The sequence below is a fragment of the Cricetulus griseus genome, chromosome 3, assembly GCF_003668045.3.
Source record: "Cricetulus griseus strain 17A/GY chromosome 3, alternate assembly CriGri-PICRH-1.0, whole genome shotgun sequence".
Taxonomy (NCBI): Eukaryota; Metazoa; Chordata; class Mammalia; order Rodentia; family Cricetidae; genus Cricetulus; species Cricetulus griseus.
This window is the reverse complement of record NC_048596.1, coordinates 40615029-40629365: the sequence shown is the minus strand read 5'-3', so window position 1 is coordinate 40629365 and position 14337 is coordinate 40615029.

Genomic DNA, 14337 nt, shown 5'->3' with positions numbered 1-14337 from the left:
ACACACATTGGTTGGAGGATGAGAAAAGGTAACTATGAAAGAGAATGCTCTTCATCAGAATTTTCTATATGTGAGGAAAGGAAAGCCAGGGATACAGGTTTTGTGAGTTATTACCCATCTTTCAGTAGATTTTTTATGATGCAGTTGTCAGACACTAACCCATGTTACTGTGAATAACACTCACTTGTGTAAGCAACCCCAATAAACTCATTGGCTCAAGAAAAAGAGAAGAAGAAAGAAATGTGTTTCACTACAAACAGTCCATAATATCTATACTCTACTTAGTGAAGGAAAAATACAAATATCCTCCCAACTGATAAATAGCTTGAACAGTTATACAAAGTCACCACTGCTCTTATTTGAATCCTTATATACTCATGAATCCCCAGGGTATTTTTCTGATTGGCCAGCACTCCCAGCACACAACTCACCAGTGGTGACTGTTTCCTAAGACTTAATTTTAACTTGCACAGTTAATTGCTGTAAAACTCAGTAGCTTAAAGGGCAACATAATTTGGGATCTGCCTTGGACTTGTCATAAAGTTCATCAAGACACAATGATGTCAGCTTTTCTCAGTTCTGTGGTGTTTTGAGGCCAGCAAGAATAGTCAAAGGTTAGGAGTTAGAAGCATCTAAAGTCTTATTTACTCACATGCCAGGAGTTGAATGGTGGCTGGAACTGCAATTCAAGTGCTGTGTCTTAAATGAAACATTTCTGTATGGTCTTCCCATCATTCCCAATATGACAATTGAATATGAAGTCAGGCACCCTGAGACAGAGCTGGAGGGAAGTTCCCATCACCTAGTGTTTGAAGTGACATAGTTATTCCTGCCTCAATCTAGCCATCAGTCTTCCCTCAAATTCATGGAATTTCTATGCTTCCCTGATATGTTCTTATGCCTTAGAACACTGAGGACTTGGTGATGTCACATGTTTGAAAAATTCAGTTGTCATAGCCTGGTTTTGTACAACAAAATAACTCAGAGTGGATAATTTACAAACAACAGAAGTATACTCTGAGTCCTAGAGGCAGAGAAGTGAGACAACATAGAAATAGCAGATTCAGTATCTAATGTGGATTTGTTCTGCATCTTCAAATGTTAAAAGAAATTAATCAGGAAAATCAAAACTCAAGTCCTTGTATTAGGGAACCTCCCACAGGCCCTCTATTGGGACTTATGGTTCAATATCTAACTCTTGAGGGGACAAAGATGTACTGATATTTTGTTTATCTAACAAATAAAGCTTGCCTGAAGATCAGTGGATGGAGCTAACCACTAGTTAATCATAGAGGTCTGGAGGTCTGTACAGACAGACAGGAAGTGATATATCTGGGCAGAGAGAGGAAGTGATAAGGCAGGAGGAGACAGGACCTCAATCTCTTTTCAGCTGTTAAGCTGAGTAGGTAAGGTGGCTGTGGTTTTACTTCTTTGTCTCTCTGATCTTTCGGCATTTCCCCACTATATCTGACTCTGGGATTTTATGATTGAGACCTATTAGAACTTGTGGTACCCTTTGTTGGGTATCTCATGTAGTTGGACGTTCCTTAGTCCACTTGCCACTTCCCAAATAATCACACTAAGGCTTTACATTAATTTCAATTTTTTTGGCCAATGACTGGGCATATTACTGACTAGCTCTCACAATTAAATTAACCCATTTTTATTATTCTGTATTTTACCATGTGGTTTGTGGATTGTTACCTCACATGTTGCTTTTCCACCAACTCATGGCATCTCCCTGACTCAGCCTTCTTTTTCTCCATAACTCTGGTTGGATTTCCCACCTAGCTATATTCTGACTGGCCATTGGCCAAAACAGCTTTATTTATCAACCAATAAAAACAACACATATTCACAGCAAACAGAAGGAAATATCACAGCACACAGATTTTGAAGTTATAGTATAAGTCACAAAAGAACTTTTTGAGAAGATTACAATTGATCATTCACCTGATGGCATTATTGGTTTGTATTCATAACAAATGGAGCCCTAAACTTTACATATTACTTTACTTAATGTTTCTTGGTAACAAGTTGTGTATGTTAAACACAGGCATAAAAACAAATTTTTCTTCATTTCTAAAAGAAATACTTTGTGGTTTATAAAATCTGAAATTTGTAAGCCTTTTTATTTTTGCCTGCTACAATCTTAATAGAAATTGTGTGTGTTTGTGTGTGTGTGTGTGTGTGTGTGTGTGTGTGTGTGTTCATATATGTGACAATGTGCTTCTGTATTTTCATGTGAAATTGCATAAAGTTATATCTAAACATGCTGTCCATGTGAGTGCAGGCTTGAGGTTAAGTTCATGTGTTTTTCTCAGTCACTCTCCATCTTATTTCCATGACAAAGTCTCTTTCCTGAACCTTGAACTTTTTTCTTTTTTTCTTTTCTTTTTCTTTTTTTTTTTTTTTTTTGAGACAGGGTTTCTCTATTGCTGTTGTGGGATTCACTCTGTAGACCAGGCTGACTTCAAACTCACTGAGATCCACCTGCCTCTGCCTCACAAGTACTGGGATTAAAGGCATACACTGCCACCACCTGGCTTAAGCTCACTAATTTAGTGAAGCTGGCTACCCAATTAGCTCCATGCATCTGCCTATTTTTCTTCCACTGCACCTGGATTACAGAGGTGCATTTCCATGCCCTTGTTTTCTGTGGCTGCCAGGGATCTGAACTCAGGTCTTCATGCTTGCATAGCAAGCATTTTAGCGACTCACCAATCTCCCTAGACCTTAGGATAGGCTTCTATATAGATCTTGATCTATATTTTTACTCACTCTTGACTTACTATATTAATTCATATTCAGTCAGAAAATCTTTAACATTTTAAGCACTTGAACAGTTGTACTCTGGATCTTTCCATTGCCTGTTAATAGACAGATCCTAGAAATTAGGTGTGGTAAACCAGGGAAACTGAGGCAGAAGGATAATCAGTTTGAGGTCATTTTGGAATACATAATAAATTCCAAGATAACCTGGATTAATAAAACTTGACTTTAGAATAGCATCAAATAATTTTGGAATTTTATTTATTAGCCATATAAACTAACATTGAGTATTTTAGTTGAAAACACTTGTTACCATATGGTGGAGGAGGAAGCTTCTCTGAATTTCCTTTAGAAATGAAGAAAAAATTTTTCTCGGTCAGTGTTTTACGTACACAAATTATTACTAGGAAACATTAAGTAAAAGAACGTGCAAAGTTTCAGCCTACATTTGTTGGGAATATAAACCAGTAATGGCATCAGGTTTAGGATCAGTTGTAATCTTCTCAAAAGTTTCTTTCATGACTGCTGAGTGAAACACTCATATTCATAAATAGAAAATACATTTGAGTAAGGAGAGACTAAGCTTCCTTTAGTACTTGCAGGCAGTATGAACTTATCTCCAAGCTGAACTCCTGGAGCTGGAAACTGGTTCGTCTTTGACAGGGCATCCCTGTTGCTTCCTGAAACTCTAGTGATGGAAAACTGAAAATAAACTTTGTTTTGACATATTCTACAATCTCCAACATCTTTAAAAACATGGTTAAAATCAGACTCTAGAATTAGAAAATTTTACATTATATCAAATCCTGATTTTTAGTAGAGTCAGCCAAATGGGAAAATTACAAAATTGATTGGATCTATGGTGTTTGGTTTAAATCACAGTAATAATTAAACAATTACATTGTAAAAATCATGTTAACTCCTGTAAACTCAATAGTGGGAACCAGAGTTCTTAGTAATTTGGGGAGGAATGAGTTTAAAAGGGAGGAAAATATTAGTAACATAAACAAAGATGAGCTCAAAAGCAATTTAAAAAATTAAAATGAAGCAAACACTGGGAAACATTTTTAGAAATGTTTGGTAGATTTGGTCCATTGATTAATATCTGTCACTCCCCTCTCCCCTTGCAACAGCTCTTTTGGATCTGAGTCCAGCTGGATTAGACACAGGAAACATCAACACGTATAATCTGAACTTAAAGCAGCATCCTCCAACATCATTAGGAGCCATAACCTTGTGAAATAGTAAAGAAACAGTGCTGATCAGAATGGCTGGGCACTCATCAGAAAAACTATCAAAAGGGTCTGAGTTACTGAATGTGTCATCAAGTGGCCAGAATGTGGCACTTGGACTCAGGTCCCTGTCTTCAACAGGTGCTCCAGTTCTTGAAATTTCCTATGAGTTACATATGCAAAGGAAAGAGCACTAATGATTATTTGTGCTTTACTATTTTCATTTTGTCTTACATCAATGTCAAAAGAATTTTTTTCAGTTTAGAAAACAAAGTTTCCTTGAATCTGGTCTATCCACATTAGAGAAGGCAACAGACTCCAGAGAGAGAGAGAGAGAGAGAAAACACTTAGGATTGGATATCTGGAGTCCTGGGTGCTCATCTGTGCCTGCCTCAGAATTGTCAGCAAAGGTATAATTAAATCTTTAAAGTCAATAAGCCCTTAGCTGCTTAAACTATATAAAGATTTGCAAAGCCAAATATGAAATAGGTTTCTTAAACTAAAACAATGAATGCTCTCAAATCAGGTGGCTCCACTGATTAATAAAATGCTAACTTGAAACTAAAAATGACTTTGAAATGTGCAGTGTATTCCCTAGCCTCACCCCCCACCCCAGTTCTTCTAGGGGAAAAACCCTTTGCACTGTTTAAATATGGAGCAATTGTCTGTTAGGATTTTACATAAAAGGATGTAATAATCACTCAGTCATATTTCATAATCACAAAGGCATATTTCCTTTCAGGAAGATTAATTAAGAACAGGACACAGTATTGCAGTTTTACAGAGCACAGATTCCAATGTTTGACAGTGTTCTGCTGGGCAAGACAGTTTTCTACCTCAAAGAAAACTGATATGGATAAAGAATGTGTTAAGAAAGGATCACACATTCCTTAAATGTCAAATGTCTAACATGAAAACCCAATAGCAAATTTCCCTGCTGAAATTTGTGCCTACATACGAAATTGAACACCTATATTTAACTCTAAACATTTGGGATAAATATAAAACACCACCTAGAGGCTCCAGAAACTGAACAACCCAGGAATATTCTCTCCCAGAACACTCATTCCATACCAGGACTGAAACAATGACACCTTCAGTGGTTTATAGGAGACCTCAATGGTTTGTAGATTTCTACTGTGTTGTGCTGTGTGGGATGTGTTCTCTTCTACTTCTATCTGGTGTGATTTGATTCTTCTTATATCATACCAGGAAGTTACCTTGACCTAAATCACATCACACCCTCCCATTTGACTGAGGAACAGCTCAGATCTCACTTAGGCTTCTTTTCAGTGTTCTCCAAGCAGGCACAGATCAGAGATCAATGGGAGAGCAGGGCAAGGCTAATACACAGAATTCCTCCACCCTTCTGGCTTTGTTTGTGGCATTTTTTTCTGCCACCAACAAATCTAATGACCCCGATTGCTGTGATGTCTTTCCCATTCCTCTAGGATGGAATCCAGCCTGCTTTTTCTTGGATCTTAGCTGGTCCATTCGCCTTCTACTACAACAGTGGCTGCCTGGCAAATTTGGAGTGGATTTGCTAGACTGTGTTCATCAGTGTTCATTGCATCTGTGCAATGAACCTCTTCCATTACCTTTGTGGTTTTGTCTGTTGGATCCCTGTGCTAGTTGTTTTGTATTTTATCTGGTGTATATAGCTGTTAAGTGCAGAAGTTCCATTTCTTTCTCTTTTGGGGGGGGGTAGATCTTTTTATTTGAATTAGAAACAAAATTGTTTTACATGTCAATCCCAGTTTCCTTTCCCTCCCCTCCACGCCTACCCCCCCCCAACAAAAACCCTACCTATAACATATCCTTTCTGCTCCCCAGGGAAGGTGAGGCCTTCCATAAGGGGTCATTAGAGTCTATCATATCCTTTGGTATAGGACCTAGGCTCAACCCCACGTGTGTTTTGGCTCAGGGAGTATCCCTCTATGTGGAATGGGCTCCCAAAGTCCACACCTATGCTAGGGATAAATACTGATCTACTACAGGAGTCCCCATAGATTTCTGAGGTCTCCTCACTGATGCTGGTTTCCCAGTTATCAGTCTGGGGACCAAGAGCCCCCTGTTGTTCAGGTCAGGGACAAGACCAACTGAGCAAATTGGGAGCTTGGGGAGAGGGGGGAGGGAGCTAGGAGAATGAGAAGGGGAGAAGAGGAGGGGTAAGGAGGACATGAGGGAGCAGATGGGTTGAGTCAGGGGAAGAACAGAAGAAAACAAGAAAGGAGATACCATAATAGAGGGAGACATTTTAGGTTCAAAGAGAACTCAGGCACTAGAGAAATGTCTGGAGATCTACAAAGATGACACCAACTAACAATCTAAGCAACAGAGGAGAGGCTACCTTAAATGCCCTCCCCTGATAATGAGATTGATGACTGACTTATTTGCCTTCATCCAGCAGCTGGTGGAAGGAGAAGCAGACACCCACAACTAATCACTGAACTGAACTGGAATCCAGTTGCAGAGAAGGATGAGTGATGAGCAAAGGGGTCCAGACCAGGCTGATGAAACCCATGGAATTTCCATTTCTTAAATGCTAGTCCAATGTCACTAACAACTGTTTTTGTTTGGTCCTTTTGAGTGTGTTCATAGGAAGGAGGGACATGATGTCTGTGGTGATATATTTTTTATGATCTAATGAAGCTTGCCTGGAGACCAGAGTGCAATGATAGCCACAGCCATAGAGGCCAGCCAGTGGTGACACAAATCTTTAATCCCAGGACTCAGGAGACAGAGGCAGATGGAACTCTGTGATTTCAAGGGCACCCAGAGCTATGTGAGAGTGAGCCAGTTTAAAAGAGAAACACAGCTCATGCCTTTAATTCTAGGACTAGAGAAATAAAGTGGCCAGCTACTAGAGAGTTCTCACTTCTACCAATGCTCACACATAAGGGTCAATCCTCAGAATGCACTGAGCTTCTGACTGCACTGCTCCTCAGATTCACTCCACATTGCTGGAGACTGAATGCTGAGACCCTGCTCCTGCCTTATATACCTCTCTAGTGCTTTAACCCCAATGGCTGTCTCTGGGTTTATATTATTCATGCTACAGACATATGCTGGCTAGTCTTATGTCAACTTGACTCACAAACTAGAGGCATTTGAAAGGAGGAAAATTTAACTGAAAAAATGCCTCCATAAGACGGGACTGTAAGGCATTTTCTTAGTGATTGATGGAGGAGGGCCTACCCATTGTAAGTGGTTCCACCTCTGCTCTGGTAGTACTGGGTTCAATAAGAAATCAGGCTGGGCAAGCCATGGTAAGCAAGCCAATAAGCAATATCCCTCCATGGTCTCTGCATCAGCTCCTGGCTTCAGGTTCCTACCTTATTTGAGTTCCTTCCTGACTTCCTAGAATGAGGAATAGCAAGGTAGAAGTGTAAGCCAGAAGAACCTTTCTAGATTCTATTCTTTGTACTCAATCTATTTCTAAACAGTAAAAGTCATTTGATTATATGAAGTACCAAATAGAGACACCTCATTATCTTTCATGATAATTTATTTTCTACATAGATTTTTATAAAGCTACCAAAATTAATATACTGTGGTCTAACACCTAGTTAATACTCAAATCTTTTCAGTTTTCTCAAATGTCCCCAAACCAAGATCCTAAAGAGGGTCACGCATTCCTTATATGTTACCTTTGTGACAAGCACCTAATGAAGGAGCCAGATCTGTAAAATATGCATGTCCTAGACTTGACTATCTTTCTTATGATTCTATTTAACTTGTTGCTCTTACTTCAGGGTGTGTGTGTGTGTGTGTGTGTGTGTGTGTGTGTGTGTGTGTGTGTGTATGGTGTGTTAACCTACTGCAGCTGCCCTAGCAAAGGACATCACACTAATATTTAAATACCAGAATTTTATTTTCTGCCAATTCTGAAGGCTAGAAATCCAAGATTGGGGTGCTTGTAGACTGATTTTCGGTTAGGTCTTTATCCTTACAGAAAGCCTTTCTGTCTTCCAAGGTCTTTTCTGTTTTGCCAAGTCATGATTGATGTCTCTTCTTCACCTTTTAAGCAAATCAGTCTTACTAAATCAGGACTCTATCTGTGTGAGCTTCCTTGCCTTATTGAAGGCTCAATCTCAGAAAATAGTTGCATTGCTAAAAGCTTTAATCTCACAATTTCATGTAAACAATTTAAAAATAAGAAATGAGCTAAGTTCAAATGTAAAGATCTCTCCCTTTCTCTGTCTCCCTGCCCCCTTCAATTAGCATAAGAAGATCATCCTCACAGGTATGCCCAGGCACTTATCTCCCAGGTGAGTCTAGGTCTGCCAATTTGATAATTGTATTGGTCACTGCAAATGTCATATATACAATATGGAACTTTCTGTTTCGTGAGTTACTATAAAAATTTGTCTTTAGTGGGTTAAAAAAAAAAAGGCCCATTCATATATTACTATGACTGACATGTTTTGCCACGTTCTACTATTTTGTATTCTTTTGGCCTTAAGGACATACATGACATTGTTTCCTTTGCTTATTTTTGGCAGTTGGTATATTTTAGATTCACAATAACTTCTAGTATTTAGGAGACAGTTCAGATGTCACCTTAAATAAAGGACTTCTTTAACCCAACAGAAAATCTCTATGGCACAAGTTTTGATTCTTGGCAATTTTTCCAAATTGTGATTGATATCCAAAATTATCTTATTGACTATTAGTTGAAAAGCTGCTTGTACTGAGCTGAACTCCTGGAATCCAGTTGCAGAATGGAAGGAGTGATGAACAAAGTGGTCAAGAACAGGCTGGTGAGAACCATAGAAACTACTGACCTGAACAAGGGGGAGCACATAGATTGGAGACTGATAGCTGGGAAACCAGTATAGGACTGATCATGGGTGTCAGTTAGGAGGTGTGGGCTATCTATGGGGCCTCTGGCAGTGAATTTATCCCTAGTACATAAATGGACTTTGGGAGCCCATTCCACATAGAGGGATACTTTCTCAGCCTAGACATATGGGAGAGGGCCTAGGCCCTGCTCCAAATGATATGACTTTGAGGATTCCCCCATGGAAGGCCTCACACTCCCTGGGGAGCAGAAAGGGGATGAGATAGGGGGGTTGGTGGGGGTGGGAAAGGAGGAGGGGAGGGAGACTGGACTGGAATTGACATGTAAAAGAGCTTGTTTCTAATTTAAATTTAAAAGGGGGGAGCTGCTTACTTCCTCTTTATGGGGATCTGAATTCCCTTGTTACAGCCATGTCTCTAAGTCGCTCTTCCTTCATGATCAGTGACATAAGTAGTGCCTGTAATGGTGAACATTGAAAATAGATGATACTTAGCATTCCGTATGGTCTTTGAAGGTATTTTTTTCCTTTTTTTTTTTTGGTTTTTTTTTTTGTAGTCTTCCTTGCATTATGGTGTCTCCTTTATTTTAAGCATTCATTGTGTATTTGTTACCTCTGAGTTGAAACTTTAGACTTCATATATAGATGATGATGATGATAGTGACACCTAAGACTTATGCGGAACAATTATTCTACACAATAATCCTATGACAGTTACTGCTATTATTTTCTTTACAGATAAGAAAAATTTTTTAAAATTATTGTTACTTTCCAAAATAATAATTTAATAGAGATTTGATAATAGTTAAATCAGTATCTATAAAGACTGTAGTCATACCAAAAATGCAAAATTTGTATAAAATAAAGTCAATATAGATGTGAAAGAGATGGTTTAGTTGGTAAAGTATCTTCCATATAGGCATTTGAGATCCCTCATACCAATGTAAAAAGCTGGGCAAAGCAGTTCATGCTTGTAAAGTAGGTTTTGGAAAGGAAAGGTGGAGATCCAGCAAGGCTAGCCAATCATTGAGTGCCAGTTTCCATGAGAAACCAAGACAAAAAGTAAGATGGAAAGAGATTCAATAACTACTTCTGTTCTTCATACATACACTCAGGCACAATGCACATACAGATGTAGGTACATATGAACACATGCACACATACACCGTGACAAAATCAGCTGAAAGCAAATTGGATAGTAATACTGTATGTTTCTCACTGTGGTGTCTTGACAGCTATTGAAAGGTACTTTAAACATCCCTATAAATGCACAGAAATGTGCTAAGTGAAGAGCTGTAAACAAACTGGCATATATCGTTTTAGGTCTCACTGAGCACTAGATAGATGCTCTGCCTAAATATTTAAATACTTAAATATTTAAACTCTTTTGATACCTGAAGAAGCTATTTCTGGTATTCCCATTTTATTTTTTTCCATTTATTTATTTATTTATTTATTTATTTATTTATTTATAGAAACAAGCTTGTTTTACATGTCAATCCCAGTTCCCTCTCGCTCCCCTCCTTCCCTGCCCCCCCCCACTAACACCTTATCTCATCCCCTTTCTGCTCCCCAGGGAGGGTGAGGCCTTTCCATGGGGGATCTTCAAAGTCTGTCATATCATTTGGAGCAGGGCCCAGGCCCTCCCGAATGTGTATAGGCTGAGAAAGTAACCCTCTATGTGGAATGGGCTCCCAAATTCCATTCCTATGCTAGGGATAAATACTGATCTACTACCAGAGGCTTCATAGATTGCTGAGGCCTCCTCACTGACATCTATGTTCAAGGGCCTGGATCAGTCCTATGCTGGTTTCCCAGCTATCAGTCTGGGGTCCACGAGCTCCCTCTTGTTCAGGTCAGCTGTTTCTGTGGGTTTCACCAGCCTGGTCTTGACCCCTTTGTTCATCATTCCTCCCTCTCTGCAACTTCATTCCAAGAGTTTGGCCCAGTGTTTAGCTATGGGTGTCTGCTTTTGCTTCCATCAGCTACTGGATGAAGGCTCTAGGATGGCATACAAGGTCGTCATCAATCTCATTATTGGAGAAGGGCATTTAAGGTAGCCTCTCCACTATTGCTTAGATTGTTAGTTAGTGTCATCCTTATAGATATCTGGAAATTTCCTTTGTGCCAGATTTCTCTTTAAACCTATAATGGCCCCCTCTATTATGGTATCTCTTATCTTGCTCTCTTCTAGTCTTCCCCCATCTCAACCTTCCTGCTCCCTCATGTCCTCCTCTCCCCTTCTCTTTCTCCTAGCTCCCTTCCCCTCCCCCATGCTCCCAATTTACTTAGGAGATCTTGTTCTATTCCCCTTCTCTGGGGGACCATGTATGTCTCTCTTCGGGTCCTCCTTGTTTCCTAGCTTCTCTGGTAGTATGGATTGTAGGCTGGTAATCCTTTGCTTTATGTCTAAAAATCAATATATGAGTGAGTACATACCATGCTTGTCTTTTTGTGACTGTGTTACCTTGCTCAAGATGGTTTCTTCTAGTTCCATCCATTTGCCTGCGAATTTCGAAATTCCATTGTTTATTTTTTCTGCTGAGTAGTACTCCATTTTGTAAATGTACCACATTTCTCCATCCATTCTTCAGTTGAGGGACATCTAGGTTGCTTCCACGTTCTGGCTATTACAAATAATGCTGCTATGAACATATTTGAACAGATGTCCTTGTGTTTTTTTTTTTTTTTGAGGGGGGGATATGCCTAAGAGTGGAATTGCTGGATCTTGTGGTAGACTGATTCCCGTTTTCCTGAGGAATTGCCATACTGATTTCCAAAGTGGCTGTACAAGTTAGCACTCCCACCAGCAGTGGAGAAGTATTCCCCTTTCTCCATATCCTCTCCAGCATAAACTGTTGTTGGTGTTTTTCATTTTAGCCATTCTGCCAGGAGTAAGATGGTATCTCAGAATTGTTTTGATCTTCATTTCCCTGATGGCTAAGGATGTTGAGCACTTTCTTAAGTGTCTATCAGCCATTTTAGACTCCTCTATTGAGAATTCTCTATTCCCATTTTATATATTAGAAATTGAAGCACAAATGGAAATAGTGACACTTCTAGGATCCTGTGCCTTTTATAAGCAACAAACACAGAAGCAATCTGCTCCAAATACTGTGCTTTCAAACTTCTGCACCATTCACTGAGGGTTTCTAAGTTATTAAAGTAGTGCTTCTCAACCTGTGAATCATGACCCACTTTGGGTGGTCGAACAACCCTTTCCAGGATGTCACATATCAGATATATTTGCATTATGAATCACAGTAGTAGGAAAATTATAGTTATGCAGTAGCAATGAAAATAATTTTATGCATGGGGGTCTCCACAACATGAGGAACTATATTAAAGTATTGAAGCTTTAGAAAGGTTGTTGACCACTGGATTAAAGGTATATGTTTCACTGTGAGGTAACATGGATCTACACATGTTTTTTGTCCACAGTCTTATATCCCCAAATCTCAGGTTTGTTATTTTAGTCAATCCAAACAAGACAAAAATCTAAGTATTAGTGAATGATAATGAAGTAGAAACATAGACCAGTGAAAGCATACAGTCCTCAGAATCTATGGTTTGCCTGTAGGTGACAGTCATCATTTAACTAAGGTCAATTTTTAAATAGGCTTTGAGGAACAATTTTCTTAATTACTAAATGTTATTTTTAAGTTACTTTTCTTTTAATGCAATGCATATCAGAATGGGGATAGTGGTTAAAAGTTCTGTGAATTTAGAGCAGTTATATTTTTAAAGCATAAGTTAAGTTAAAGCATAAGTTGCCAAAACAAATTTCTGAAACCCAGAATGGATATTTGATTTTACAGAAGTATGATTCTCCCTCAGATGTCTTAAACTACTTTCAAGTTCCTTATTTTCTCATAGAATGTTATTTACAGAATTCAAAGAAAAGAAAAGATGATCAAATGCAAAGATTTCATCATGACAAAACGTAGAATTTGCCCCATATTTTTTAAAACAACTGTGTTATAAAACAAAAATACGGTTTTCCAAATAAAATAAAATGTTTTGAAACTGCTGTTTAACTAAATAGTGCATAACTAAGAACTATATTTAGATGTATTTAAAAAAAAATGAACCCATCTATATGGCAACAAAATACTGCCAAAATACACGGTTCATCATCTGTTATACCAAATCATGACAGACAAACTTATCTGTTAATTGTTAAATAACTATTGGATTATCAGAAACATCCAAGAAAATGAAACAATTATATCTTTAGATTTAGATATTAATATTTTATTCTTATGTGTAATACAAAATGAATTGGCATTTTGTGCGATATGTGTTTTACAAATAACATTCTACATATGGCATTTTACATATATTTCCTCTTTAAAACAAATAACTATGGTCTAAAATACAAAGACCATAAAATTATTACTGGAAAAAAGGATATTTTGTAATGTAATAACAAAACTGAAAGGAAGTTAATCATATGCATCTAAAACTGAGTATTTTTAATGAGCCCATTTCTCTAGAATTATCAGGTACTGATTTTAGACCATTATGTAGTGTTATAAAGTTATTACACAAAAAGAAAGAATAATTTAGTCGTAGTAACTAGCAGTTAAAAAAATAAAAAGAATTTCCAAACAACTTGAAAACTGCATGACCTTTATAATACCAAGTGTATCCATCAGTGTAGCATTAAATATGTTTTATCCTGAATAACATAAGTAACTCACATAGCATCTCTACCTAAGCATTTCTGTAATACTAAAATTTATACCGAATATTCTCCAGTAGCCACAGAAGATACTTAGGCTGCTAAACTACATCTAGAATTTGACATAACATTATCAACAGTAACAAAGTAAAAAAAAAAAAAATTCCCTCATCTGGGTAAGCAAGGTGCACACCTATATTTTTAAGTAGACCAAATAATACAGCTTGCCGACATAGTAATTAACTATATATATCAAGGAAAAATCTATTTAAAATATTAATGGTCCTACCTTCTGAGAAATTAAAAACCTGAAATATGTGCCACATTTAATTTAGTCCTTGTGACAGAGAACAGATCTTCTTTGCTTGATATCTGATCCTTCAAAACTCTCTGAGCTAGAAATTTAGCTGGTTCTCACATCTTCACTCAATAACAGTTCAAAAAACTATATTCATTCCACCAAATAAAAATTATGTTTCAACCAATGCGCAAATATAAATTCAGTCATCCATGTTCAGCTTCACTCTCGGCAGGTTCAAAGTCAGAGTTTGTTAGGGTCATTTGTCTCTGTCAGTCATCTGTCTTAACTTTGTAAGGAATCAAGTCTGGAGGTTCTAGTCTCTTAGACAAACACATCTTCCTGTGTAGGGCAGAGGCACAAATCTCAGTTTGTGTAAGTTTCTTATGATCCACAAGAGTTCTATATAGGCATATGAAACAGAGAAAGAAAACTTCTTGTCTTCAACGGATTCTTTTTCAAAGCAGTTCTTTGAGGACAAAACAAAGGTACAAACAAAGCCAGGGCCCACTACAAGTGAAACTGGCATTTGTACAAGAAGGAAATATG